The 26914-nt window shown below is 44.6% G+C and overlaps 2 long non-coding RNA genes across 2 annotated transcripts in view; both read right to left on the reverse strand.

Moving 5' to 3' along the window:
* Positions 1–853: 853 nt before the first annotated feature.
* LOC311203469 lies at positions 854–3390 on the reverse strand. Its single transcript, XR_014617975.1, has 3 exons — positions 3289–3390; positions 1896–2048; positions 854–1522 (listed from the first exon to the last, which is right to left on the reverse strand). It is a non-coding gene; the product is annotated as an uncharacterized lncRNA (long non-coding RNA).
* The window catches only part of LOC311203467, a 43582-nt gene continuing 20051 nt past the window's right edge, over positions 3384–26914 (reverse strand). The window contains exon 4 of the long non-coding RNA XR_014617973.1: positions 3384–3477. This is a non-coding gene — a long non-coding RNA (uncharacterized lncRNA). The remainder of the gene's footprint in view (positions 3478–26914) is intronic.

Here is a 26914-nt window from a genome sequence, read left to right on the forward strand (position 1 = left end):
TAGGTAGCATGAAAATATGTGGTTTCCTATAATTAATGTATTATAACAGCTATCCAGTCTGACTTCCATGTTTCTTTTTCAAACCAGACAGCAGATTATCGGACTGTAAGGTACCTAAACATTGGCTACAAGCCCTGTTAACAGCTGGTTAGCCAGCTGCTGGCCTCTGAAGGACACTGTAAATTGCTTTCAACTGCTAATACTGTCCTTTTCAGCCAACAGAGACAGTGCTAGCCTCTCTGTTTTTGCAGCTGGTATAATAATCAGTGGAGGGGTTCTACAGAGTATGCCCACATTTGGTACAAGACAGAGAATGCAGCTCTACTGGAGTCCCTTCTCTGTCCTCACGCCATGGGCTGGTTGCCCGCTTGCAGAGGAGAGGAAACCACGGCAGCAGGACAGCCATGGCCCAGTGAGATGAGCAACATCACGGCCATGGACACTGCAGGTAATCCTGCTAAAGAGTAGCTTTTCCACTTGCACACATCTGAAGGGCTTTCCTTGCATAAACCAAGCTGTATCACCTGTCCTTTGCCAGCAGGAGACAAAGCCATCACAAGAGAAGACTCAGCTCATGAGACAGGGCAGAGGTCCTTTGGTAGAACTCCCCAGATGCTCTGCTGAAGATGAACAATTAGGAAATGAACTTGGAGGGAAGAAGGAAATACTCATATTCTCTATTTTGGCCTTTTGGGCTCTGTATTCAAAGAAGTTTTGGTTGCTGGACAAAACCACTGAATTACTTTAAGGTTCAGATATTTTATTGAGTATTTTAGATACTAAGATGAGAAAAGTAATATATGTTTCAATTAAAGCTGTACTACAACTGTCCAAATACTTCACATTAGTTATATCTAGAAAACCTTGCTGCTGTACATGAAGATACAAGTTTATATGTATACATATTTAGAATTGGATCTCCCTGCAAAGATATATAGTCTAAATATTAATTTCAATACAAATACAATTTTTATTTAAAGTAGGATTTAAGCCACACTGAAAGAAAACATGCCACTGTTTACATGATTGCCAGTGTAACTGTATCTAGTGCATGGCAGTTTTTTGCTGTGAAGACAACCGTCCATCAAAATCCTTCTCAGGCCAAAGCTAGGATGTGGATTTGGTCTAGGGTAAGGGACTGGGGTAATGATAGTTTTCTCACCTATTTCCAACTGGGTGGGTTCAATGTCCACACTACTGAAGCATAGTTTTAGTTGTAGAGCTAGGGAAGCAAGGGTCCTCAGGGTTGGAGTAGCATTGAAATCCTCTTCTACCCAGAGAGCTAGATGAAGGTGGGCTCAGGATGGAGTGTAGATAATCATGAATTTTGAAGTAGGGAGGTTTATCATTTACTCTGCAGAAGAGTGGAGTTAGACTTGGGTTTAGGGCTGGAGAAATCAAAACATGTTATAGCTGAAAGGCCAGCAACTTCCTGCTTATCCCAGAGACCTGGGATGGCAGCTGGGCTCAGGGTAGGGCTGTAGTTCAGTGCACATGTGGAATAAGTAATCGGCCTCGTCTCCTGCAAGAAAAGCTGAGTTGTAAAGGTAAGGGCTAAGTTAGTTATCTGAGTGCCACTGCATGATCCTTGAAGCAATGTGCAATTGACTAATATAAACTGTTCATTCCAGTACAGACTACCTGTACTCTGCTATACCTTCTAGCTCTGAAAAGTACTGAACAATATTCAAACACCGTTATCACCTTTGGACATTACAGAGCGAATCAAGTGAGAAAAAATTTTGTAAAAACATTTTGTAAGAATCCAGAAAGAACAGGGGGATGGTATTCTCTGCTAATTTCTACCAGCTGCTACACTACACGTATAGAAGTAAATATAATTATACCTTTTAACAGGAAAAAACCACAGTTATCTATAAATACGTAACTCTTACTTGTAGGCACCAACAATCCTCTTCTGTGGATGGTGTTCCTTTTCCTTATTGGTTCTGTGCCTATAACTAATTTTAAGCTTTACTTGAGATACCAGCTGCAGAGGGAGCAGGGGAATGCCCAGCTGTTCAAAATCAACTTCATCATCCGGAGGTCTGTGTAAAGAAAAAAAAATTTGGGGTTGCCATGGTAAGATATTATTTATGTACAAATAAATGCCCTGTGGTCAGTTTCTCCCTCAGATGACAGTACTTTTGCAGAACTTGGAAGAAAACAGAGGGGAAAGCCAAATATGAAGAGATGTGCAGGGATGGAAAATTTAAAAAAAAAAAGGAAGTGAGACAGAAGGAAAGGAAGATTTGTTCAGTCCTACTAAAAATCTTTAGCCCCTATTTTTTACAACTCTGTGAAATGGATCTGCATGTTGCCTATCTGGCTATAAAGTACCTTTCCAGGGACTTTGCTTCATAGGACTGACAGTAGGGTAATGAATCTCCCTATCAGGGGCATAGTAACTGCCCAAAACAGTTCAGAAATCCTGCAGAGGAGGGTTGCCCTGTTCAGGAAAGACCTCCAGGACAAGTTCAGCCATGTCAGGAGCTTTTCTGTCTCCTGAGTCAGCAAAGAATTGGCAGATACTGTGATCGTATCACATCCTTGGGCTTTGGAGTCCTACAGCTGGAACGCACTGAGCTCACCTGGCTGCTAGGCGAGGACTTCACATGGCTTGAAGTCATGCAGTAATCCGCCTCTTAGCTGAGTACCTCCCCCTGCCTCTGCCAGAGCTTTCTCTTTGCCAGCACAGGCACCATCGCTTCTTTTGAAGCATGAGAGCAAGGGTGTATGTGTATATATATATATAAGGAAAAGACTGTTCATAGCAACAGCAGTTCCAGTTGCAACATCAAATAATAAGTATGAGATTTAGGAAAAAACCCTAAATGCACCCTCTCTCCTCCCGCCCCAAAACACAAAACCACACCACAAAACCAAGAGATCTGACCTACATACAGCGCTTTTGCCCAAAGGGGCTATGGCTGAAGTTTCACAAGTTCATGTCAAAGTGAAGAACACTCTATTTGACTTGCAACAGCGAAAGAAATCAAGACAGTAACACTGGAGACAGCTGATAACCACAAGAAGCACAGCCTCACTTTTACAGACCTTCCAAATGAGGCAGCTCCAGCTGCTCCCCATTTTTCAGTTTGACACATACCATAGATGTACAGACCGCAAGGTAAATATATATCTAAAGCTGTACAGGCAGGCATTGCCACAGGGTTCCCCCCAGCCTGTTCATGTTAAATGCCGGCGTTTCAACAGATTGCACACAACAAAGAAAAATCTGTGTAATGTATCACTTACTTTGATTACAGGCCATAACTTGCTACTTACCTGATGAAAAACCTGAATGGCAGCTGCATGGTGTTCCTTCCTACCCCACTGATCCTGACATTCGCCTTGTTTCGGGGATGATAACCGGCCTTTTGTTTTCCTGTTACACCAATTTGTTTTGATCCATGAATTTCATAGCACTCTCACAGTGCTGGAAATGTTGGGGCAGCAATGGTGTGAGAACGGAAACTGTTGGAAGAAGAAAGGAGGGGGATGAAAGAGGTGGTTGTTTACTGTTTGGAATCATCCATTTCATTCCCCAGCGAGAAGAAAGCCTGCTGATGAACACACAGATGTTTGTATTTTCAATGTTGTTTAAATAATTAAGGCCCAAGGGGGGTTTCATGTCCCAATTTCATACTTCAGACCAGTTTTTCCTTATTTACCCTTCTGGTCATGTGAGGAGTCAGGCTTCCCAACCTGAGATGTGATGTAGCCCAAGTCAAGGGAGTATAGAAGCCAAGTAATGGACATAAATGCCTTAGAAGTATGAAAAATCCCTGTATGTTCTGGTCTTTAAAAGTCAGGTGCCATGGAAGAGACAGCACCACTTTGTCATCTGCAATTTGCTTTCCAACCAAAAAAGACTGCCAACTTGAAAATCTGCCAGGACAAAAAAATTTATTCCTCAGGTTAAAATATCACAATTACCTGAAGGGAGGTTGTAGAGAGGTGGGCGATGGTCTCTTCAGCCAGGTGACAGGAGATAGGACAAGGGGAAATGGCATGAAGCTGTGCCAGGGCAGGTTTGGATTAGATATTAGAAAAAAATATTCACTGAAAGAGTTGTCAGGGTTTGGAACAGGCTGCCCAGGGAGGGGGTTGAGTCACTTTCCCTGGATGTATTTAAGAAAAGGGTAGATGAGGTACTTAGGGATATAGAATCACAGAATCATAGAATGGTCTGGGTTGGAAGGGACCCCAAGGATCATGGAGTTCCAACCCCCCGCCACAGGCAGGGCCACCAACCTCCAGGCCTGGATCTACACAAGGTTGCCCAGAGCCCCATCCAACCTGGCCTTGAACACCCCCAGGGATGGGGCATCTACCATCTCTGTGGGCAGCACTTCACCACTCTCTCTGTAAAGAACTTCCCCCTAATATCTAAGTTTATAGATATATCTAAGTTTTAAGATATGGTTTAGCATAGGACAGGAATGGTTGGACTCGATGTTCTTAAAGGTCTTTTCCAACCTGGTCATTCTGTGATTTGTTCTCCAGGAGTTATTAGGGGTGACTGTTGGACATTATGAATTCTCCTGCTTGGCAGAGGGAATGGCTTGAGTCACACCAATTATCTCTAAGCAAAATAATAAAAAAAGTAAGTAAATCTAGAAATCTCAGAGGCTCTTATTTCTGTTTTTAAAGCTAGGAAGTAAATGAAGCTATTTCTTCTGAAGTTTTTAACTTAGGCATAAAAAGAAAAGCCAAGATTACATCCCTTCTTGTGGTTGTGGTTTGCAGTGTCAGCTGGTTGGATCAATGTCTGCAACCGGTCTGTGTATGCGTGCTGGGCATCTCACACCAGGCCAAAGTGATCAGATGTGCCAGTAGTGGTCTTTGCACCAAATGGTGCATTTCATGGTAAACAAACACATTTTGGTTGCCAGCAAACCGACAGATCTGTGGCTTCCTTGCAACCTTGTTGAGACAAGAGCAGTGAGTGATAATTATGGGAGACAGAAAGGCTCAGAGGGGAAAATGACTATTAATTAATGACAATGGGTATGAGGTTGGCACAACAGCGTGTTTTCGTGGACTGAGTCTTGTGACTGGCTTACAAAATATGGGTATTTCTCTTGGAGTTTTGTTCTCCTGTGGTTAGGATTATTCCATTTTTAGTCATAACATCATGACAAGATGCATTCACTAACAAGCTGCCACATCCCCTATTTCCACCAGTTTCTAGACGTCAATTGTTACTCGATCTTCTGAGACATTCTGCTGTGAGTCTCACTGGACTTTGTGTCTCAGCTAGCAGGCACAGTAGTAGCTTAAGAGCTTCTTTCCATTGTTGTGCTGCTATCAGCCCCAAGGCGATCTCACAGACAGATCTACAGTGAGAATGAGACAGCTTCTGTAGCCAGCTGGGGAAAAAATAGAGTAAGTGGTGAGGTACTACTCGGTTACGGGTAGGTCAGGAAGATTTGGGTTCCCTTCTGGATTTGACAGCTGACACCGTGACATAACAACAATTTGGTTAGCTTCTCCATACTGACTTTGAGCCATCAACTCCTCATCAGTGCTCAATCTTTTCCGAGCACAGGGACACATACAGCTTTACCTACACCTTGTGGCATGAAAAAGGATAGCTGGGCTCTGTCAGCACATAGTTAACTTTCTCTTGGCCTCCTTTATACTGATGTGAACTTGGCTGAGGGTCTGGAAATCATCACCCTAACTGAAAAGCAACTGGTGGTTAGTAACAATATGAAGGAAGCTGCCCATCAGTCCAAGTTATGTGGCCACTCAAATCACACTCTATAGAGCAGCGAAGCCATGGACTGAAAGGGCCATAGAAGCCTGTGTTAATCACTGCACAGAAATCAGTTGTTCTGATGACAACATGCATCTTTTTTGGCCAAAATCCTTCTTTTGGTAGATATCAATTTGCAGGCCCAGCACTTGGTGTCACTACAAAACTAGGCAGTGTGGGTACCACTCACCTTCCTAGTTGTGTGGTCACCAAACTAGGTGTACAGTGTTGTCCTGGGAAGTACAGTGCTTAGTTCACTCTTTCTGTCTGGTTTAAATTGGGATGTTCCACCTTCTGGAGGAATGCTTTTGTCATTGGGACATGGGGTGTTTGGGGTATGAGTGTCTCTCAAGCCTGTCCTTCCAGAGGGTTTTCTTTATAGAGAAAGCATGGTGTTTTGAATGGGTGAGGTAAAGGGAAATCACAGGATCACAGAATCACTCAGGCTGGCAGCACCCATGGGAGGTCTCTGGTCCAAGCCCCTGACCAAAGCAAGGACAGCTATAAGCTTAGCCTGGGTTGCTGTTTCACATAGCAGTCAGGGCGTAAAAACCTCCAAGAATGGAGGTGATGCTACCTGACTACACCCCAGCTGCACTACTTGGCTGTTCTCCTGGATGAAAATTTTTTTGTTAGATCCAGTTGAGTGTTCCCTGTTTCGATTTATGACCATTTCCTCTCATTTGGTGGAGTTCTTGTAGGTCCCTCCAAAATCACCCCTCTTCCTGGCTAAACCAGCCCCAGTCCCAGTGTTCCTCCTCACAGAGCAAGAACTCATCCAGCTCTGCTGAACCTTTTTGATGCAGAGCTTATCCCCTCCTCTCCAGCTCCTCAGTCACCTGTGTCATGAAACTGTCCTCAGTGCTGACCTGAATCATTTGTGCCCAGCTGCCCTGACCCTCCAGCAGTTATCAGGGTGGCTGAAGTCCCCCATGAGGACAAAGGCCTCTGAAAGCAAGTCCAGTTGACACCTGCCACAACATCACCCATGTGCCTCTGCCATTGCAAGGTAGAGCTCCATGCACTCACCCTGATGCTCTCTTGTACAAAACTCACCCTGATGCTCTCATGTACAAAGGGCAACCCCACCTCCTCACTTTCCCAGCCTGTCCTTCCAAAGAGGTCTGTACCCATCCATTGCAGCCCTTCAGTAGTGTGAGCTATCCCAGTACACATCCCTGTGACTGCAGGGAGACCATAGCCCTGCAACTCCCCACAGACCTCTAATTCCTCCTGTTTGCTCCCTGTGTTGTTAATGGGCAATTATATGGCACAGGGATCTTGCAGCATAAATTATTAATTCCAAAAGAGACGGTGAAAAAAATCTCACTTTAACCTCTCTTTCATCCTCCTTAATTAGTCTGTTAGGAATAAAATATAGTAATATATGTGATGTTTATATATATATATATATAACACATATACACACACAAAACAAACAGCTGCAATTTTCCTACAGCTTAATCCAAAGGCATGTGGAAGCACTACACTTTATATAGAAACAGGAAAGAATGCAAGGGGATAATGAATTGATCTCTACAGACAATTATTTGCTTAATTTTGTTTAGCAGCTCCTTATTGGGCAATGACCACATTTCAGTTTTAAGTTACTTTAAAAGAGTATATCAGGCCTGACAGTTGTTTTGGTGACGGTCAGAGAAAGGTGGTGAGAAAGAAAACTCCAGCCTTGCTTGTGAGACAGCTGTAAGCCCAAGTAGAATTGCAGCAGCTCAAGCACCTATGTCAGTACTGCAAGATGAGATGTCCCCAAAGGCATGGCGACATGGAGACACAACAGAGGATCACAATATACAGAGTAAGAACAGGCCTGGGTTTCCCCAGACCCTCTCCCACGCCAAGCTGGTCACCTTGTGTAAAGGAACATGCTGCACTGCTCTTGGGAGGTACAGGAAACAGCACTCATCTGTGTCCACTGGACATTTACACAGCATTTTGAACACATGGCTGGTTTTATTGTGTATGAGTCAGTGATGTCAGAGATTGCAAGGAATAATCAAATAGATAGAAAACTGTTAGTAGAACAGAGGACTATGAAGCAGTAGGGTAGGCAGGGAGATCTGACTGCTCAGGACAGTATCAGGGACAAGAGCAAGGTGAGACTGGCTGCAGGAGCAAAGAAATCCAAGCAAGCAGCTATTTCTCATGGGGTAGGATCATCCTTTTCCCTTGTCGTATTAATTTGCACATTATGATGTTTGCAAAGAAACAGATTGGCTTTTGAGCAACTATGAAAACTGAAATTTAAGATATTTCTGGCCTGATGGAAAAGCTGCAGCTTGCAAGAGAAACTTGTGCCGCAACAGAAGCAACTGTGAACAAAAGCAGATGGAGAATAATCCTGATTGGCATGTTTCCTACATACATCCAACAGAATTAAACTATCTTAAACAATCACAGGGATCATTTAACAATGCCAGGTTTTAAAAAACCAACAAACCTTGGTTATTTCTGTAATGGTATGACTTCACGTTTACAGCCACTTAATCTCTGCGTTTGCAATCAGGCTCACCTGCCAGATCAGTGTGTTGCTTCATCATTTCCTTTTCTGCTGCTCTGTTAATTTACAGAATCACAGAATCACAAGGTTGGAAGAAGTCCAACCATTCCCATCCTATGCTAAACCATATCCCTAAGTATCTCATCAACCCTTTTTTTGAACACATCCAAGGAAGGTGAACTGAACCCCCTCCCTGGGCAGCCTGTTCCAGGCCCTGACAACTCTTTCAGTGAAAATTTTTTTCCTAATATCTAATCTGAACCTGCCCTGGCACAGCTTCATGCCATTTCCCCTTGTCCTATCTCCTGTCACCTGGCTGAAGAGACCATCACCCCCCTCTCTACAACCTCCCTTCAGGCAGTTGTAGGTGGTGATAAGGTCTCCCCTCAGCCTCCTCTTCTCCAAGCTAAACAGCCCCAGCTCCCTCATCTTAGATAAGCATGTTCAGAATCTGCAGAAATGTATTTTAATTTGCGGTTTTCCGTATTTTAAATAACAACAGCACCTAGCAAATTCTAAGGTTAAGCCATCTATATTTCTGTGGCTGAAGTTAAAAGAGGAATCACTATGTCTACACATCCCATACATTAAGACTATAAAGCACGCATTTCTGTGCATACAAGATGTGCAAGTAGAGGCTTTCTCTCCTACTAGGTCAACTGGTATAGTTGAAAAAAATAAATTTAATTGCCCTGCCTGTGTCCTTAGACCACCACAGCTACAGCACCATTTCTTTTCCTTGAGATCAAGGTCTTTTCCAACCTAGCAATTCTGTGATCTTTTAGATACAGCACTAGAATGGGCAGTAATGCAAGGACCAAACCTGCCACTTTCACATTTCAGGGATTCCTACCAATGCTGTCTTTCAAGCAGAATAGAATGTTTTCAGTTGGAATGCGCCTACAGCCATCATCTAGTCCAAGCACCTGACCAAGCATTAGAAGAGTCTTATCAAGGGCATTTTCTGGATGCTGCTTTTAAAGGCACTCACTGACAGGCTTGGGGCATCAACCAGAAAATCTGTTCCTGTGTTTGACCACCCCCTCAACAAAGAAATGGTTCCCAATGTGCTGTCTGAACTTCCCCCAGCACAGCTTTGAACCACTCTCGGACCTACCTCTGGATCCCAGAGCAGAGCTCAGCACCTCCCTTCCCACTTCCCCTCCTCAGGAAGCCATGGAGAGCAACGAGGTTACCCCTTCACCCTCCTGTTCTCCACACTAGCCAAGCTCAAAGTCGTCAGCGTGCTTTGCCTTTATCACAGATGACAAATTAATCTGGGATTTAAGATCTGAACAGACTCCAGATCACAAGTGTGATGGCTGAAAAAGAAAATCCCCCGAACCTTGTTAACAAGGCAAAGTTTTAATAAAAACTAATACAGCAATCAATATTCCCATCTGTTCATTAGTGAACTGAACTCACTATCAGAGGCGAAACTTGTGGCTATTTTTTACAGGAGATTCCTTATCTGTAAAGGACCTTTAGTACATTTACTAAATTCTTGTGATCTGGAAAAAATATCGCTTATCTCAAAGCAGCTTCAGCAGCAAGAGTAGTGTTCTTATTGCAGGCACGTCAGTGAAACTGAAAACACTTAATGCCCTTGTTACTTTGGTGTGTTACTAAATTTAATTTCCTTTCAAACTATTTAGGGTGTTTGATACCTCTGTATCCAGCTAATTCTGTATTGTCATCTCTTGGACAGTAAAGTTTCCCACTGCCATGAGAGTGTTATTGCGCTCGTTTCTAATCTATGCATTAGAAGCACTATATACTAATGTATAGGCTGGGTATATACATTTAAAGGGTTTTATCAGTAACTTCCTTGTATTTCACCATTACTCTTCAAATAAGGAAATTAATTCTTTACTAGGTTCAAATAAATATTTTTAAATATTAAATTTACTTTTATGGGCAACTGTTGATAAAAATGAAAATAGTTACATATTTAAGAGAGCCTAATTGTTCGTGGATACTAAACAACACTGGGAATGTGGGGCAAATCACTGACCATTCTGCTTTAATAAACACACCAGGACTTCATCTACTCTGGCTTATGCCAGTCAGCTGAACAGCCACCCAAGTGAACCAGAGAGATGAGAATTGGGACCTGAGGCATGATAGCAAGCGCTGTGTATGTTTTCAGGCTTTGGTCATCTTCAGCACAGAATCTATAGAACCAGGGATAAAATGCCCAGTATCCCAAGGTAAGAAATGAGTTAAAATAAAAGCGAGTTGTATTTACAGGTGTAACACCATGCAAAGATGCTGACAAGTCCGAGCTGAGCTGAGCAGATCATCGCCAGTTTAGCAGTTGGCGTGGATGCAACAGCAATAAAGTGGAATGGTTATGAAAGTGGGTATGCAAAGTGAGCACATTTGTACTGAGACAAGCTGTCTCATTTCGAAGAAGCCAGCAATTTGATATAAAAGACACGTGCAAATCTACACTGCAAAGGTGTGCCACGATCAACAAAGTCTTCCTGCTTGGACTCCTCAGATTGAGCCCTGCCAGGAGCTTTTCATTGCTGCAGACAGCTTCACACAAGACACGAGTGTGAAAGCAGCTGCTGCTCCTCTCTGCAGACATGTGAGTAAGCATGGTACCTATCAGAACACAGTATCTTTTTTGCATGAAAGACACTATGCATAGTTCTTCATGGAAATAATTTGTGCTCAAGAGCTACATGTGCTAGTTTTCCCCAAACAGAGAAACTCCCAAACAACCACCAGAAGCAGAGGCTTCCGTAAGGCAGAAGTGAAAGCACTTGGTTTTAAAGACAGCCACAGAGTGAGTCTTCAGAAATTTGTATAAATGCAAATCAGATATAAATCCTAATCCTGATCTCCAGCATACCCATGAAAGCTAGGAGAAAGCCTAGCTCCTCAAGCCAGTGGAACTATATTTAATGAGAAAGTTCAGTTTAAGAAGAAAATACAAGTATGACAGTGTAAACCAGCTGGTGATCATCAGGCTTGTTGAATTCAGACCACAAACTCATTAAAACAGGAACTGCTTCTCTGCTTGCGGCTGGTGTCTTATTCCTTAATTGCCAGTCCTATTACCGAATGAGACTCACACTGAAAACTCTTGAGTTTTGCTAATTCAAAGCAGAACTGGAACTACGTGAGTTTGTTAGAATGATTCTGTGATAACTGGAAAGTAACATTTGCCATACATGAGTAACAGAAACCCATGTCAAGCACCAGAGAGTTGACCTTGCTACGATCATACACTGTGTCTGGCGCACAATCGCCTCTATTTAAGGAATGAATTAGCCATTCATGTTTCTCTCTGTACAGCCCAATGAAGATTCAAAAACCTCTTGATGAAAACAGATGAGAAAAACCCAGTGCTGCAATAAACACACCTCTGAAAATGCTGGCACAGGCAGAATTAACTGGTCAGCCCAGCTCATAAGGTCTTATACTGATGTGTTTGGTTTTTTCTTGCAATAGGCTCTGAGTATCATTAACCAAGTTTCTGAATTTTATCGTCACAGTCTTGCCCCCGATGGCAGCCAAGCCCCATGCAGCAGCTTGTTCACTTCCTCTCCTTCATCCTGAAGGAATGAAGGGAATCAGAAGAGTAAAAGTGAGAAAACTTACAGAAACATAAACCCAATCTAGTAGGTAAAGCAGAAGCCACACACACAAGCAGAACAAGACAAGGAATTAATTTTCCCCTCCCCAGGGGCAGGCGGGTGTTCAGGCATCCCCAGGACAGCAGGGTAATGGTGACTTGGAAAGAAGAATGCATCTTCCCACTGTCCTTCTTCCCCCCAGACCCTTATAAGATGAGCATGATGTCATATGGTGTGGACTATCATTTTTGGCCAGTCTGGGTAGGCTGTCCCAGCCACATCCCCTCCTAACTGCCTGTGCACCCCCAGCCTGTGTGAGAAGCAGAGAAGGCCTTTGCTCTCTGTAAGCTCTGCTCAGCAGTAACAAAACCTATCCCTGTGTTATCAACAGTTCACCACAAATCCAAACCACAGCCCCACACGAGCAACTATAGAAAATTAACTAACCCAGCCAAAACCAGTACAATTATTAACTGTGTCTTCCCCCTGATAGTTCTAACATGCCAAAAGAACACACTGAATGTATTAAAATAGACTCATATGTTATCATAGCCTCACAGAATATACTGAGTTGGAAGGGACCCATAAGGATCATCAAGTCCAACTTCCTAACACTTCTCTTTGCCTTCAAAACGCTGCAAACCTGGGAGTGACAACACTTGATTTGGACTGCTGTAGTTGAAAACAAAACTCAGGCTGTTCAGAGGCATTCAGATTTCACAAACCTGCCCACGTCTATACAAGAATCAAAACACCATTCAGGAAGGGAGAATCAGCTGCATTGTTCAAAAGGTATATATCAATTCCTCAATTTCTAACAGTAGGCATAAGGAGGAAAAAGTAGAAAGACAAAACAAGACAGCATCAGACATTGGTTTCAAAAAAATGAATGTAATTATTCAGTTATGCTCCCAATGAAGGAAGAAACAGGCTTTCTGTCGGTATTAATGGCAAAGGACTTCAGTCACCTAGAGATGCTGCAAACTGCAAAGGTATCCATCCCGAAAAGAAATAACCTGGAACCCAGTGGAGGCCATACTGAAAAGGCAGCAAAACCCAACAGAGATCCTAACACAGACAATTTGTACTTAGAAGGCACACTCTGAGCAGCATGTTTGGGAATAGTCTCCAGGCAAAACCCAAAGGACGAACAGGAAAAGAATATGTAATGGCTATGAAAGGCATCTTACCTCCACTAACCCTCAACATCAATGCCGATGATGAAGATTTCCAGTTTCAGGACAAAAGCAAACCGCTATTTTTAAAATGCATTGTTGTGTGAATAGGTTATTTTATTTACCTCAATGTGCTTTTTTTCCTAAATAGGTTTGAGATTCAAGATTTTTAATATACTGTTAAAAAACCCTGTAGCACTGGATTAAAAATTCTCCTTTCTCATCAGCAGTGCAGAGATTCACATTCAGAGTGTCACTTCAGCTGCAGGCAAAGCAGCTGCTCGATCACTGGGATGCAAAACTAAACTAAGTTCTTCTTCTTATACAAATTAAGTTTTCTTCTTGGTGATGAGTCAAATTCTATTCTCATCCAGGCAAGATATAAAAGACAGCAAACTCCCACGGAATCAAGAGAACCAGGCCTTTCAGGCTAGAGTGCTAATCCATCCACAAAACAGCCTTGCACATGTTTCTCCCTTTGCCTTCCAACCATTTCAACTCTACTGCTGCTTACCTTCAGGGCAGCCAGTTATCATCACAAAGAAACTCTGTCCCCCTCCACCTTCCCTGGCTTTGATTGTGAGGCTACGGCCACCCCACTGTATTCAACTGGGTCCTTGGCAAGCTCCCCTCACCCTTAGAAGTGGTGTCCCAGTGGCAGAGTTTTGATTTGCAGTTGACAGTGTGTTAAAAGAATCTGCAGGGTGTTCACAACTGGGGGCAACTTGCGCACCAACTAGTCATTTGGAGCCAGTGGCTACAGCCAGCTTCAGACGAGGATTTAATGCCATGGGTTTACAAGCCTTTGAAGCTAACCCCAGAACAACTGTCAGCATTTATAGTGGTGACTTCTGACATGCCACTGGGGAATTGCTTCATAATCAGAAAGAAAAGAGAAAGAACCACAAAAGTAAAAGTCCTGCCAGCAGAGTAGACCAGATCAGGCAGATGGTTAATATTAACTGAAAAGACATCCAAATTTGTGATTTTCTTTTTCCTTAACAGCACTGTCAACAAACAAGAAAGCTCATCATATTCCTTCAATTAACCTTTCAAACAAGTCTCCTTGTATTCCACAGGTGATGTGTCAGCAGTTATCAGTTCATCCAACATACTAGGAGGACATGTGGGGATAGCTGGAGATCTCCTGCTGTTCCAGAGACTTCTTTTTAACTAAGCAACCTTTTTACATCCACTAAGAAATACAAGTAACCCATGTTTGCAGAATAAAAAAAAAATCCTTCCCGCAGGACAGTGGGAAGGTCTGGCTGAGGTCAAGTTGTCTGGTAGGGGATATATGTGTTTGCTTATGAATATTGTTGGATTTGAAGCAACATGATGCCCTGATTATATAGGAATGGTTTGTACATTGCATGGGATGCAAGCAGCAGAGAGAACATGTATGCGTTACTCCTCGATATAGCAGTGATGGTCTTGGTGCATTGAATTGTGAGCAGATGGGTAGTAAGAAATTTTTAAATTGTTCTCTGAGCCAGTCTTTCAGACAGGGAACCAGGCTCTCCCCTTTCTGTTTGAAAAGCATCAACCATCGCCTGACTCGTAGGCAAATGGGGAATGCCTGCAACATGCCCAACACCCCCAACTTCGGCAAAACTGGAGGCATCTTTGCTGATTGGTGGACAGCACTTGCGTGTTTGACAAAGCAGTAAGGTAGTTCAGGAAATAGATTCTCAAAGAATTAGGTGACAGGCTCTTTTCTAGCGCTATTTTGAAAGAGAAGCTAAGAAGCAAGGCTCAATCTCAGGTACAGTATCTCCCAAGACTGTAAGAACAGTGCCTGCTTCAGAAAACAAATGCATCTGGCTACATGCATTTGGCCTTTATATCAGAAGTTGTCCCTTTCTTAGAAATAAACCAAACACTAAACAGAGAGACAATGTGATACTAAATTTCAGATTTGAGAATTTTTATCTGCCCGCACTTCCCAAATCAAAGGCGCTACTGGCAGTGAATGTAAAGTCACTTCGCTCATCTTAACACAAATTTAGAAGCTTGATTTTAAGGTTCTGATTTCCAAACTCTCTCATATCATACCTCTTTAGCTTAAGCAATGTCTCAAGACAATCAGTCCTATGCTGGTACTGTAGAAACTTGCCCTTCAAGCACATTATCCCATTGTGCTGTTGCAACAGTTGCTAAACACAGTGAAGCTGATGGCAAAACCCTCCATCGACTGCTTTTCCAGAGAGGCACAGAGCGAAGAAAGGGAGTCAGGAAATAACAGCACTCCAGAAGTGCCATAATTGATCTGGATGATCACTTCAGATCCTGAAACTTAACAGTGAATGAATTAGGGGGGCATTTGCTCATAATGATCTGTTCACTCTGCGTCTTTCTTTTAAACCACTGAATTCTTATCCCTCACAAACCTAAAACTACCAGAAAATAGTATTAAACAGTGTAGTACAAAACTAAGGTAACAACTGAGCAAACTTTTATACTCTCTCACAGCGATGCAGCAGCCTCATGTCAGGTTTCAGACCTTTTAACCACAACATTCCGATACAAAAGGTTGTCTTACCTTAGGGTGCTGTGCAGGCCTCGCACCTTCCTTACCATGACAAAGCACTAAACCAGGAACAAATTTACATCTGTATTTGGCACAAAATGCTGGTAATTAACAAGAAGCCATCACAGAGAGCTGAAACAAAGCATAGGTAATCAAGCCCAGTTTCATTTTTCCCAACTCCCCAGCAAACCTCTTCAAACCTGACAAAAATGGCATTGTGGCTGGTAAGATTTTTTATTTCCAGCCCATTTATCCCAAACCAATTTTTCCCATCTCCCCAAGACATTGTACTTGGATCTAGTTGTGACGCTGTAAGCAGCACACTCGCTACCTGCAAACTGTCAATTGGAATCAACAGGTAACCCATAGAGAGCAACAGCAGACCGCGACTTCTCTAACGCACCAGTCAAAAGCTTCCCATCTGTATCCCTCTCCTCCAGGGTCAACCACAATCGGAAAGTCTTCAGGGATAATGGGGAGCCTTCCATGATGGCTTATTTTGTAATTCCCTGGGAGCGGCGTCATTGCCAGGTCCTGATTTGGCAGGTCAAGGTTATGGACATCCCTCAACAAGTCTTCCACTGCTCCCGGTGACGGCCTCCCCCCAGCAGAGGACACTGTTCCTTCAGCGGGGGGCTCAGGCAGTGGTGGGTTTTGTCTCTGCCTTGGTCTGCAGGAAGGACTGCCCCCTTCTTGGTTTTCGAGGGCTGTCACTTCTGCTTGAGGCTCAGTCCTCCTTCCACGTGGACCACGTGGCGGAGAACATGGCGGCGGTGGGGGCATGGCGGGGCCCCGAGGACCCAGTAACGAGGTAGAACGGGGCAGCAATCGCACCCTTTTCCTTTTCGTCGGGCGTTAGCGCTGCGAAGACGGAGGCAACCGCAGTCTGCTCCTCTATCCTCGTGTGTAAAGCTTCTCTTATTAATCTCCACAAAATGGCGGCCTCCCTCCCCTCCTTGCCGCCGCGGCTAGCCGTGTCCCACAGGCTAGTCCCTATAGCTTCTCAGGCGGACAAGTCAAACGCTGTTCCGACCCCAGGGATGAAGTTTCTGTCCCGTGCCCACTGCAGCAAGCGTCCCCACGCTTGCATCTCATCGGTAATTCCTCTCACAGAGAGTGCATGCTGGAGGAGCTTCACCCCCATCTTCTCCCCGACCGCTCACTTGCCTTTCAAGTGAGATTCCTCTCTGGGCCTCTTCCCCTCCTGAGGTGCACCTCTTTCCCATCCGCTGGGCACTGCGGAACGTGGTCGCCGGGGCAGCGGCCTATTTCGGCTGTCTTTCCGCCCTCCTTCCTGCGCCTATCAAGCTGGTGTTGGCAAGTCTAGCCAGGTACCTGAGGGTCCCTGTTTTCGGGCGCCATTAGCGGGAGATCCTGGACAAACACTCAGAGATCAACACCATCAGGCGAATGCCGCTTATTCCAACTGTTTACCAGCTTCTATGGCCCTGTGCCATGTGCTGGCATCCGGGTAGCTCCACCCCCGCTGTGCACAATGGTTGCCGTTTGAAGGCTGGATTGGTCACATGCCCAGTGTCGGCTAAAAGCCTCCAGCGCACGTTCTCCATCTTTGGTTACTCATTGGATGTGGAATGTTTTTGGTCATTAACCTTGTGTCAGAGGATATGGATCATCTGTTCTTCTGTAACTGTAAATACAGCTACAGCAGGAGCCAAGGGGCCACTGCAGCATTAAGAGAGACCGGTGACCTCACCTGAGTGCATCCTGGGAGACAACAGCAGAGAGCCCATTCTTCTACCCCAGCTAAAAAGTGAGGAGAATGAAGCAAAGGATGATTCCACTACAGACCTGACGTCCCCTATAATTACGGTATAAAAATAGGAATGTTACCCCACCCACCTCTTCAGGGTCAGACTGAGGCAAAGCTCTTCCAGACTTAACATCTAAACTTAGCAAGACTTCTGCCACCACAGTGACTGTGTCTGCAGTCCCTGTCACCTGCTGCAGGGACAGAACCACAGCCCGGAGGTCAGCCTGGCAAGGACTGGCTTTTATCCCACCTCATGGGCCAGCAGCCTACGGAAGGGCATGGCTGGGCCCAGGCTCCATGTCCACCACCTTGAGGTCTGTGCCAACCTGGTGATGCACCCACCCGACCACCGTTGCCACGTTTTGCTGGGAAATGCTGCACAGCAGCAGGAGGCACAGTGCACTCCCCACCACTGCTGGTACCGAAACATCCCATACAAAGGGATGTACTTTTCCTGTCCTCGCACGGGCGTGCACTTACCTCCCGGGATGGCACGCGGTACAACGTGTATTTGTGCTGCCTGTTGGGAATGATCCTGGGAGTGAAACACCCCCACCAGCTCTGCCCAAGTCTCCCTAGCCCCCTCTCAAAGCAAACTAGGGCATACACATCCTGAATGATGAACAACAGGACATGGTCCTTGCTGCAAAACAGGCAGCACGATGAACTGCCAGAATAATTGCTCCCATACACTCTCCTGTAACTGAGGGAATGATGTCACATCAGTTCATCTGTTTGCTTTGTTTCTCCTGTACCAGTCCACTCTGTAGCTAGCTCCCCAAGACCTTGTTTCCCTCTTGATGCTCAAGTCTCTAGGGCTGAGAGCCATGTATGTTTCTTCTTGGGTGGCCTCCACAGTCGGATAGTATAATCAGGATCAATTATACATTTTTTTTTCCTGCAAAGAACAGCCACTTCTCATGGTTCCCTCTGACTCTTGGCCAGTGCATGAGACAATTCAGATTCCTGTGTCCCAGACAGAAAAGAAATTCTTGTAAAAGAAACAGGAGAAGGTTTAGGCAGACAGTATTTTGTGGAAATAATTCTACCTACATATAGTAGACCACAGTGTGGTCAAAATGTGTCATTAGAACGTTATCACTAGGTCATTACTTTCATAACCCTCTGAAAGTCTTAAGGCTATCTATGTGAAAATCTTTCAAAACTTCGGAGATAAAATTTAAAACATCAGACAAAATAAGTATGTGGATAAACCAAAGAAGATAGAGGACCAGACCTGAGCCTTTTTTGTACATGAAGCTTTGCCTGTGCAGCAAGGGGAGATTCAAGCTCCCACCATCCTAATCAGTGAAACATTCCAGAAGATGTAGCTTCATAAAACACCCCTTTGCTGGAGTCATATAGTCTTCTCTGTGAAACTGTCTTGTGTGACCACTACATGTCTGGGAGTGGGGAGCTGCTGGAGCTCCAGACTCAGCTGGGGAGGGAGATGTGCTGCAGGCCCATGCATGGCCCACCAGATGGAGGAATTCCTCCTGAGTCCCCTCCACAAAATGTGAACTATCAGCAAATGCCAAGAGTGCATGCTGAATGGTTCTCAGCTGTAGGAACATCTCACCCACAGGTGTAACTGCTCCAGCAGAACAACATCAGACAGACTGCAGCAGATGCAGATCTCAATAGTTCTGTGCCATTTCATGTGCTATGAAGGGGACAGCATAACCACACCACCCCTGCCAGCTGCCTGTGCTGTGGTGCTGCTCAGTCAAGCCAGTTCCCATGCAAGCACCCACAGAGTTCCCTGTGCATGGAGCAGGAAAAGGTGTATCTCCTCAAGAGAAACATCATGACCCTGCAGAGTCAGCAGATGTGGTAATCACCAGGAGAGATATTCCAGTCCTATCATACTAACTGATGCAGCTGTTAAAAATATCAGATATCAGTATTTTAAAAGTGTTATTTTCAGTACTGCCAGATGTCAAAGTAACTACTAACATAGATGCTAGCAGTTTCTGAGATCCCTGCACTGAGGTTATGGTGACCCACATAAAAAGTCTCAGTTCACATTCCTGTGGTCTGGGACTCCACATGAGTCCTATGAGCAGATAATTCATACATTTAGTAAGTGCTTATTTCATTGTAATTGTACTTAAAAGCTCCAACTAATGTATCTGAAAGACCCTGAAAGGGTCAGACATGACACAGCAAACCGTTAGAACAACAGAGGCCTTTACAGACATACTACAACTTGAAGAAACACTTTTAACACTTTGCTATATCTAGAAAACTAAATTCTTCAATTGTTTTAAAAATAGGTTACTGAAGTAAAACCATCTCCTTCAACCGCTCCTCAAACTACTGGATTAGCAGGAAAAGTAATGGGGAAACACAAAGAAGGGGGTATATCCTTCACCATTTTTAACTCCTTTGGTCTGCACCTTTGGCACTCTGCAGCACAGATGCAGATTAATACCTCTAACATATCCCTTTGAGAGAAAAGCTGATTGTTTGTTTTTGTTAAAAGCACTATTCTTTCTAGAGTAAAAAGTAACTAACTGTAGGACGAAGATTTGCTATCTTCAAAATGCACAAAATCTGTCAAACCATGTTTGCAAAGAAAAGATGTGCTCTGCTACCTGCTCACCTCACACACCTACATCGGTTCTGTTTTGTGTGCCACTGCCACAAGGATTTGAATTAAATAAACTTGTTGATGAAATGTGAAAGAAAGACAGTCCAGTGGAATAGATCTGAGTCAGGAGAATGGACGCAGAGGTGGCTTTGAGACCTCCCTTCTGCCTAGAGCTCTTCTGGAAGAGCTGTTCCTGCACGGGCTGTCAGTGTAACCAGGACTCAGGGATGTCCAGGGATAAGTCCTTCTCTGTTAGCTGCAGGGAGCAAGGAACAGAGTAGGAGACACAGTAACAGTTCTAGATTGAAACACATTTTATATCCTCTTAGTGAGGACTGAATATGAGTCAGCAGTGTGCCCAGGTAGCCAAGAAGGCCAATGGCATCCTGGTCTGTATCTGGGGCCTGCAGATCCGGAGAAGTGACTGTGCCCCTGTACTTGGCATTGGTGAGGCCGCACCTCAAGTAGTTGCTCAGTTTTGAGCCCCTCACTATATGAAAGACATTGAGGTCCTGGAGTGAGTCCAGAGAAGGGCAACCAGGCTGGTGAAGGGGCTGGAGGGCAAATCCTATGAGGAACTGCTGAGGGAGGTGGTGTTTAGCCTGGAGAAGAGGAGGTTAAGGGGAGACCTTATCACCACCTACAACTACCTGAAGGGAGGTTGTAGAGAGGTGGGCGATGGTCTCTTCAGCCGGGTGACAGGAGATAGAACAAGGGGAAATGGCATGAAGCTGTGCCAGGGCAGGTTTAGATTGGATATTAGAAAAAAAATATTTACTGAAAGAGTTGTTGGGGCCTGGAACAGGCTGCCCAGGGAGGGTGTTGAGTCACCATCCCTGGATGTGTTTTAAAAAAGGGTAGATGAGGTACTTAGAGATATGGTTGTGTAGAAGACAGAATGTTTGGACTCGATGATCTCAAAGGTCTTTTTCAACCTTGTGATTCTGTGATCTGAGGGATCGAGCTGCTATTGTAATTTTCCAGGTTTTTTTGCCAGAGGAATTATTCAAACTGCTCATGTTCATTAACAAAAGAGAACAAAATAAACATTAAACCAGATTATGAGTTTAAATAAATAACGTGTCTTATTTTCAGTGTTTATTTTTAATGAAAACTACAGCTAGGATATGTATTTACTTGTAACATTTTTTCCACTCTTCTAACTTTAAAAGAAGCCATAGCAAAATCCTTAACACAGAGGCCTAAAATGAGAATTTGGCCTTGATTCTTTATCCAAATGTAGACCTTGTCCTCTCTCTGACAACAGCTTGGATAAAACAGTATTTTCCAGAAAAGGGGTAGAGCTATATTCTAGTTAAAATAGCTTATAACTTGAGAAAAATGTTTACTTTGTGCAGTTTGTTAGCCTTGATTAAAAAGTCTTTTTTCAAACTCATCCTGTCTAAATAACAACGCCCTATGGAGCTTTTGTGACCTAAACCACAAGAATTATTTGATTTCATTCTGAAGTCACTGAAAATTTATAGACAACTGTAAGCTTTCTTCCATGTTTTGCTTTTTAACCCTCAACAGACTCTTTCTGTTGGAAAATAGAGTCTGGTCAGCAGAAGTACTGAAAAATTAAAATAGTGAGAATTGTGAACCAAAGCTTTACTTTTTCAAAATATTAACATATATGTGGTGGTTTCGCCCTGGCTGGAGGCCAGATGCCCACCAAAGTCAGTCTATTACTCCCTTTCTTACTTGGACAGGGGAGAAAATATATATGAAGAGGCTCAGGTGTCAAAATAAGGACAGGGAGAGATCATTCTGTCATCAGCGACGTGGGCAAAACAGACTCAACACTAAGTGAAGAGAGCAACTACTCTAGGTTATTACATTACACTACAAAGAACAGCAAAGAAACCGGAGTTGAGAGCACGACCAGACCTTAAAACAAACGTAACCAGATCTTAAAACACTTTGACCCCACCACTCCCTTCTTAGCAGACTTTAGTCAGGGTTTTGCTCCCTTCTTCCCCCCGATCGCAGAACAGGGGTGCAGGGACTGGGAGATGGGGGCTTCAGTCAGCCCCTTGCAAGTTGGTTTCCTTCTCGGCTAGGGGGTGGGGGGGGCATTCATTCCACACCCTCCCCCTGCTGCACCGTGGGGTCTCACCCACAGGAGACAGTCCTCCACGAACTTCTCCAACGTGAATCCTTTCCCCAGGGCTTTCTCTATTCACCAGCTGCCCTGGCGTGGGTCACTGCTATGGCGGGCAGTCATAAATCACAGTGTCTCTCAGTCCCAGTCCTCTATGGGGTCACCAGCCTCCCCCAAGCAAACCTGTTCCGGTGCAAATCTCTCTCTCACTCATCTCTGTGTCTCTGTTTCTCCCCATGGCTGCAAGTGCTGGCAGGGGTTTGTTCCAACGTAGGGTCACAGCATCTTCTCTGTGTCTCTGATTCTCCTCATGGCTGCAAATGCTGGCAGGGGCTTATCCCAATGTAGGGTCACAGCATCTTTTCTATGTCTCCACCTGCTCCATCCAGCGTGGAGCCCCTCCACAGGCTGCAGGTGGGGTCTTGGCCTTTTCCATGGGTTTCTCCACGGGCTGCAGGGGCCTCTTTCTCTCCAGCACCTGGGCTGTCTCCTCCCCCCGTCCTTTCCCAGCCTTGGTGTCTGCACAGCTCGTTACATCTTCTCACTCCCTTCTCTGGTGGCAAAATGCAGCTGCTGCCGGGTTGTTGTCTCCTCTATGTGATTCTCAGAGGCGCTGGGCTGTCTCTCAGGCCACGACTTTGGCCTTGAATTGCTCGTTGTTTTTATAGTTTAGGCTGGCAGAAACCTGTAACTGCTGCTTAAAGAAACCATCTCATCAGCACAGCCCCACAAAACTGCAACAATATATTTATATACGAAATGTCCAAATAAAGTTGAAATTAATTTTTCTTTTGCAAGGGGTTCATCGCCCAAAAGGCAAAATCTCAATCATCAGTCTCTCTTGGAAAAAGCCAATTCAACAAAACTGTGTGCTGAGATGCACCAGGAAATACAATGTATTCACTAAATTACTTGCCTGGATTCCCTCAAGGATTTTTTACAATTTTGTGTCTATTAGTGGGTGACACCTGAATAGTCTTTCAGGTTAGGCTGCTGAAGATTGTCATCAAATGCCAAAGACACTATGAGATGTGGGTTATCTGGCTGGGTTTTTTCTTCTGGTGTAAGGAAAAAAACTCATTCACTGAATCAAGTGTGATCACTATTAGCAAATATTTTTTGTGACTACAATAAAAAAAATTTATTCTCATGGCAACAGAAAATGACCCTCAGAGCAGCATAGGTGTCCAGAACAAAATTAAGACACTAAATAATTTCCTGTATGCACAAGATTAAAATATGAAATATTTTCATATTCATATTCATATTCATATTTCATATTCATCATTCAATAATGATGAATCTTTTCAGACAATAGTTGCTGTTATTCATCAGCCTTAACCTTGCTTAATTCTTATAACTATTACATGCTCATTTATCATGCCAGCTTGTACCATCAGAGAGTTCATTGTCTGACATTAATAAAACAATAACTGCAAGATGCATAAATCGATATCCTGTCAAGAATATTCTGATGTGTTTAATAGATACATGAAAGAGAAATAAAACACATGAAGTAACAATGTTAGGAAATATGCAGCTACAGTACCTTTAGTAAATGACTATTCACTGGCAATCTAGAGGAAGACTTAGATAATTAGATCCTAATTCTATGCAATATTCTCTCAAATACAGCACTCTTTTTTTTTATCTGTTAACCTGATTTTCAAGGAAGACATAAAAAAAAGATGAGCCTGTTAAAATTCACACTTCTGCTGAAACCAAACACACTGATTCAGTCAAGATACATTTATTTTATGATCTTTTTAGAGTCGTTCCCAAACCTCTGCTGACTTCTCTGTTTCACAGACGCTAATTATAAGTTTTGCACCAGGGGGGATAACAGCCTTCAGCTCTTTCCCTTGTGGCACTCCATGTTCCAGAAATTTTCTTCTCTTTTAACCTTTTCCACTGAACCCTGTCTAGCTGATTAATGATTAGAAACATAACTTCACCATCTTCACGACAAAACAAAGAAAATCAAAACCTGCAGTCACATAAACAAGAAGTATTCACAGTCATCAATAGGCTTAGATGATGAAAACACATCTCAAGTGCTGTTCTAAATTATTTTACCCAGGAATTTGCGACTTTGTTAGGCTTCATGCATGTGAAAACTTTATTTTGCCCTCTAAGTAGATTATGTAATCCTCCAACAGTTAACACATTCTCTTCTAAATCTTGTTATTACAAGTATCTGAAGAAAGTGCTCACATGCTTGAAAGTTTGTTCATTTTTTTTTCTGCTAAATTGCCTAGCATAACTAGAGGTAGGACCTCTATATATACTTGGAGAGCAGTGAGGGGCATCCTGGGGTGTATTAGAAGGGGGGTGGTTTGTAGGTCATGAGAGGTCCTTCTCCCCCTTTACTCTGCCCTGGTGAGACCACAACTGGAACATTGTGTCCAGTTCTGGCCTCCTCAGTTCAAGAAGGACATAGAACTCCTTGAAAGAGTCCAGTGCAGGGCCACCAAGGTGATTGAGGGAGTGGAACATCTTCCTTATGAGGAGAGGCTGAGGAAGCTGGTCAGAGTCAGGAGGACAGAGCCAGGCTCTTCTCAGTGATGGCCAGTGATTATAAGGAGCAACAGGTGCAAGCTGGAGCAACGCTGTTTAAGGTAAGGGAGCCTGTGAGAGCTGGCTATTATTCAAACAGTGCTTCCAAGCACAGGAACGATGCATCCCTTTGAACAAGACATCAGGAAAGAGAGGCAGAAGACCTGCACGGATGAACACGGAGCTACTGAGTAAACTCAAAGAGAAGCAGAAGATCTATGAATTGTGGAAAAAGGGTCTGAGCACCTGAGGAGAATACAGGAATGTGGTCAGGGCCTGTAGGGATGCAGCTAGGAAGGCTAAAGCCCTCTTGGAAATGAAGCTGTCAAGGGACATAAAGGATAATAAAAAGGGGGTTTTTAGATACGTGAATAGTAAGAGGATGACCAGGGATAATGTGGGTCCCTTGCTGAATGAGGAGCGTGTCCTGGTAACGGGGGATGCTGAGAAGGTGGAGATACTGAATGCTGCCTTTGCCTCAGTCTTCACTTCAAAGGCCCCTCAGGACCCACAGACACTGGAAGAAAGTTGGAGAGTTTGGGAAATGAAGAGCTTCCCTCTGGTTGAGGTAGGGGAGGTCCAGGAGCGGCTCAAAGGGATTAACACACATAAATCCATGGGCCCAGATGGGATGCATCCACGTGTCCTGAGGGAGCTGGCGGAGGTGATTGCTGAGCCGCTCTCCATCATCTTCAACAGGTCTTTCAGAACAGGAGAAGTGCCTGAAGACTGGAGGATACCCAATGTCACTCCAGTCTTTAAAAAGGGCAAGAAGGAGGATCCAAGCAACTATAGGCCAGTCAGCCTCACTTCTGTCCCTGGAAAGGTGATGGAACAGCTTGTTCTGGATGCCATCTCCAAGCAATTGGAAGAGCAGAAGGTCATGAGGAGTAGTCAGCATGGATTCGCCAAAGGGAGATCGTGCTCAACCAATCTCACAGCCTTCTATGATCTCATCACCAGCTGTGTAGATGGAGGGAGAGCAGTGGATGTCATCCACCTTGACTTCAGCAAGGCCTTTGATACTGTCTCCCATGGCATCCTGACAGCAAAGCTGAGAGAGCATGGGATAGATGAGTGGACAGGGAGGTGGGTTGAGAATTGGCTGTCGGACCAAGCTCAGAGAGTGGTGATCAGTGGAGCAGAATCTGACTGGAGACCTGTGACTAGCCGTGTTCCCCTGGGCTCAGTGTTGGGACCAGTCCTGTTTAATATCTTCACTGATAACCTTGATGAGGGAATAGCATCCACCCTCAGCAAGTACCCGATGATACAAAGCTGGGAGGAGTGGCTGACACGCAGGAACACTGCGCTGCCATCCAGAGAGACCTGGACAGGCTGGAGAGTTGGGCAGGGAGAAACCAGATGAGGTTCAACAAAAGCAAGTGAGTCTTGCACCTGGGAAGGAAAAGAGGCAGAGTAGAGGGGGAGGATCACCTCCTTCAACCTGCTGGCCACACTCCTCCTGATGCACCCCAGGATCTCATTGGCTCTCTTAGCCACCAGGGCACACTGCTGGCTCATGGCCAACCTGTCACCAACCAGGACCCCCAGGTCCTTCTCCAGCAGGTCATCCCCCAGCCTGTACTGATACAAGTGGTTATTCCTTCCCAGGTGCAAGACTCTACACTTGTACCACTAGTAGGGATAGAGGAAATCATTATTTGAGCTCCCCCTCCCTCAACAAAGCGCCCTAGGTCCCGGAATTCCCCGTTGATAGCATGCAGGCTACACTTTGTGATTGCATCACTGCCTGCTTGAACTATCAATAATGGGTAGTAGTCAGAAGATCTCACCAGCCCTGGGAGCCTTCTGGTGATGTCTCTGACCCGGGCTCCAGGGAGGCAGCACACCTCCCTGCCTGTAGTGTCAGGTCTGCATATGGGGCCCTCCGTCCCCCTGAGGAGGGAATCCCCTACCACAACTACCCTTCTCTCTTGCCTAACAGAGGCAGTCTCGAGGCGTGAGGTCGATCACCTCACTCCAAGCACCCGCTTCCTCTGAGCCAGAGGGGCTGCATTCATCTCCTCACTTACCTCCTCCTCAACTTCCAGGGCCCCAAACCTATTGCTTAGGGAAACCTGGGGGAGCGGGGTAGGCAGGCGACGGCGAGCCAGGACTGTCTTCCAGCCCTCCTCAGGGTTCAGGTCACTCCCTTCTGGCTGACCAGGACAGGGCAGGACGGACAGGGCAGGACCGTCATCAGTTGCGAGGTGTACTTAAGACAGAAAGTTCCTCTGGGATATTGTTGAGAACAAGGTCAAATATCTGACCTTCTTTATTAGCATCAAATTCTGCTTCTGGCTGCACCAGGCC

This window comes from Gallinula chloropus (genome assembly GCF_964237585.1).
Source record: "Gallinula chloropus genome assembly, chromosome: Z".
NCBI classification, from domain to species: Eukaryota; Metazoa; Chordata; class Aves; order Gruiformes; family Rallidae; genus Gallinula; species Gallinula chloropus.